The sequence below is a fragment of the Belonocnema kinseyi genome, chromosome 2 (genome assembly GCF_010883055.1).
Source record: "Belonocnema kinseyi isolate 2016_QV_RU_SX_M_011 chromosome 2, B_treatae_v1, whole genome shotgun sequence".
NCBI classification, from domain to species: domain Eukaryota; kingdom Metazoa; phylum Arthropoda; class Insecta; order Hymenoptera; family Cynipidae; genus Belonocnema; species Belonocnema kinseyi.
Genome location: NC_046658.1, coordinates 154,780,333 through 154,784,662, shown reverse-complemented (window position 1 = coordinate 154,784,662; position 4,330 = coordinate 154,780,333).

Here is a 4,330-nt window from a genome sequence, read left to right as displayed (position 1 = left end):
TGTATGGGGAATTCCACACAATATTTCCCACAACAAATTTGTTTAACGTATAATATAGACGTATTTTTTTATTTCAATATCACACGCAAAGTTTTGGAGACAATTTTTTTTTAAATTCCATGTTCAGAAAAGAGTACCCTTTTTCAATTTCTTACACTGTAATATTAAACAAAGGTCTGAAAATTCATACGAAAGTAAAATGTGTACCTTTTTCTCAACTTTCAAATAAAGTATATTAAAATCCACTCTAATTATTTACTTAATAATATTATTGAAATATTTTGAAATTATGAGATGTTTTAAATTTTAACCTGTTTTTTATTGTTTTATTTTTTTTATTTTTGAGATTGGACTAAACGTTTTTCTTGATCTGATAAAAATTTGGGAGTGGGTATTCAAATACTTTCGAATCAATGAATTTTTTGATAGTAATGAATTTTTAATATATTGAATTACCAACATAAAAATATACGATTTGGCAAGTGGATGGTTGAAATTTACTGATCGCGGACGCAGTCGAGTCCCAGTCTGAGCGAATACGGTGCGGCAGACTTCGCGCGTGCTAGCGACTATTCAAAAGTGCATTGCTTCCAATGCATCCTTGTAGGAAAATTTTCTTTTTATAGAAAAAAGTCAGAATGATAAATTGTTTAAGTTTCTAAGTACTATGAAGTGCATAGAATTTTTACATCTTGAAAAAATGTGGTTTCAAAATAATTTGTACGACCAAATTTGAAATTTTCAACTTTTTCACCAAATTGAAAAAGTTGTTATCATAATCCTGTAGGGATTACAAAAGGCAATATTTTTCTTTTCTAGACTTTTTTTCGTATCATGCGTTGTTTGGCCTAAATTGTTCATTTTAGTTTTTTTTATTTTGAAAACGCTATAACTCTAGTAATGTTTTATTTTTTGAAAAAAGTCGTTAGGCTAAATTTTTAAATTTTTTTAATACTATGAATAACCATACAGAGAATTTTTGAATTTTAAAAAAAGTGGTCTCAAAAATATTCAAAATGTGCCCACTTTTTGAAATTTCATCCAAAATGGCTGGCTAACGAACTTGACTTTTAGTTTAAGACACTAAACAAGTGTACCAAAGGGCAATCTAATAGATTACTTTTTTCAAAAGTTATCGTGTTCACAGACAGATAGAGAGACAGACATACATGCAGACATACAGACATGCAGACATATAGACACATTCGTAAAAACCTGTGTTTCTGATTGAGGGGGTCGTGCTGGATACAATCACAAGGGTATTATTTCCTAGGGCGAAAGTCAATCCCGGCATCGGTAGCCACGAATGGTTTCCCAAGTACACAGCTTCCCCTCAATCAACCAAAATGCTGCCGTCGATCCTATTCAGCGACAGTCCTATATAATATATATCTTATGAGGGCTAAATACGGACTTTAACATTTCTTCACTTTAGCACTGGGTCATTTATAAATTTAATATCCGGAATCCGGGAATGACAGCAATTTAAAGGTGTATGTTGCTTGAGTTGAAAAGTTTCAGTATATTTGACTCACATCTACTGCACTTTATTGATGCAATATTTGTTTAACTGGGGAAATTCCGTAAGATAAAATTTGGCCAAATTTCAAACCTTATGAACTGATATACGTAATGTGAATTATTTTTCAAACAATCGCATTTCTTAACTTATTTCTGTTCAAAGATGGGTAGGTATTATACTTCTTGAGGCTCAATTCGATGACCCCGCAGCCGAAACATTAAATTAAGGTTAATTTTCAACAATTTCTCACTTTGTTTTCCCTCGTCAGCTGCCTTATTCTCTTGGCTGTTCGGTGGCCCGAAGACGCCGCAAGCTGCGGTTTTTTTCTCAAGAAGTGACTGAAGAAATAAAAAAATACGGAGAAGGAACAACTCCTGAGAACAAACCATCATCGAAACCAAGATCGCACCTGAACAAGAATGGAAAAAGGAGGCAAATGAGACGCCTACAGCAAAAGTAAGTATATTTACGCTTACTTAACTTTATTCTTTCGTAAAATATGTATATTAATTTATTAAATTTTGTCTTTCAATTACAGGAATTTGGCCCAGAAACAGGCGTCCAATAGCTCTCGCCGACGTGAGGAGTCTTTAGCGTCACCAACGTGGCCACAGCCAAGCCAGCAGCAAAACTGGCCACACGTGGGCCAACAATCGAACTGGCCACAAGCGCATGAAAGGAATTTGAAACACGGACTGAAAATTCCATAGCAGGGATCTTGCCACCTGCAGCATTTCCAGCCAAGCCATCATCATGTCACCCCGCCCGCACGTTATACACCCTTTACGCCCTATGCAGCATTTTCACCAGGGTGGACATCGATGATGGGTACGCCTCATCGGTGTGCATCATGCATACCGATGCATTTACCAGCAGGACAACATGTAGCAAATACGTACTGCTGTCCGGCTTGCTCTCCACGGTTTTAAGTGGATAACTATAACATTCGTTTCTTGTTTATTATTATATTTTATTCTTATCTGCCTTGAGCGGCGTTGTTTAAACACGTACTTTTAAAAAATATTTTGACAATCAAATTTCCTGAAATAAACATAATGTTCAATGATTTCTAGTAGTCAATGCTGTAAAAAAGAGCATTTTTTTGAATAAACAATGTTTATTCGTTAAGCATCCATACTCAATTTGAAGAAAATAAATAATAAATAAATACAACTTGTTAATATGGTTTTATTTCGTGGACAAACCTCTTCAATCCTTAAAAAATTGGCATGTTTCGATAAGACCCTGAAGTGTGGATTTTTTTTCTCAGGAGATTAAAACTTTTTTCCGGGGGCGGGGGTGACCCTGTCTTCAACAAGAAAAAGCGTTTTTTAAACCACCCAAATAAATATAAAAATATATATATACAGGGTTTGTCCGGAAAGTAATAGGACTGAGACAATTTAAAAAAATTTATTGAGCCATTCGTTACAATTATTTAAAAACTTTCAAAATAGGCTCCTTCTGCGTCGATGCAGCGCTGCCAGCGCGATTTCCAAGCATTGAAGGCGTCACGGAAGCCATTCTCCGGAATAGCCTTGAGAGCCGCGGTGCATGCTGCTTGGATCCCCTCTGTCGTCTCAAAATGCTTGCCTTTCATCTGCTTTTTCGGGCGAGGAAACAAAAAAAAAGTCTAGGAGGGGGGCACATCTGGGCTGTAGGGCGACTGCGGAAGGGTTGGGATGCACTTGCACGTAAGATTTGGCGTTGACGGTTTGTCCAGGACGAACAAATTCATGGTGGACGATGACTTTGATGTCAAGAAAGACAATGAGCATCGTTTTCACTTTAGATTTGCTCATTCCTCCCTTTTTTGGGCGAGGAGACGCAAGCGTGTGCCACTCGGAAGATTGCCTCTTTGTCTCGGGATCATACTCAAAGATCCACGACTCGTCACCTGTGATTACGTCATTCAAAAATTGGGGGTCACTTTCACACATGTTCAAATTTTCTTGGCACACTTCCACTCGCCGCAATTTCTAATCGTCAGTGAGCACTTTTGGGACCATCCTTGCGCACACCTTGCGCATGTTCAAATGCTTCCAATGTCATGAACCACAGATTTTGATAAATTTAAGATCTGGGCAATTAAACGAATACTCAGTCGACGGTCTGAGTTCAAAACTTTGCGCACACGAGTCACATTGTCGGTGTTTATCGAAGTCGAAAGTCTTCCAGCACGGTCTTTATCGGCGACCTCTTTCCGGCCCTCCAAAAAGATCTGGTGCCACCGAAACACACCACTTCTTGCTAAAGTAACATCTGGGTAAGCCTATTTGATCATATCAAACATCTCTGTCGCAGAATTACCGAGGTTCACACAGAATTTAATCGCGTACCTCTGCTCTAACGAACGCTGCATTTTCGGCTTGCACCACTCACAGAAACACGTCGCGTGAAAATGCCTGTCCTGACTCTCCAAGTGCTCGGAGACAACTGACCAGAGCTCACAGACCTGAAACGCCGCAACGATGCCGCACGAGGGGAATCGTCCCCCGCCAGGTGCCAGATCGTGGATGCAATTTACCCCCACCATACCTACCGTTTGGGAGCCGCAAAACAGAAAGTGCATGATTACCACTGTGAGTTCGTATGTAAGCCGAAAATGCACGATTCGACCTCGGAGTTCTGCTGTACGATGATTGCCGATCTGAAGGCTTCGGAAGAATTCGGTGGTCTTCCATTTATATCTTGCTCCCCATTTGAAAGAAATTGAAGAAATTGGCGATTTGGATCTATTGCGTGATTCTTAATTTCTTGCATACGTCGATTTTCAGGTTATGTTTTCCAGGTGTACATAATATGGAT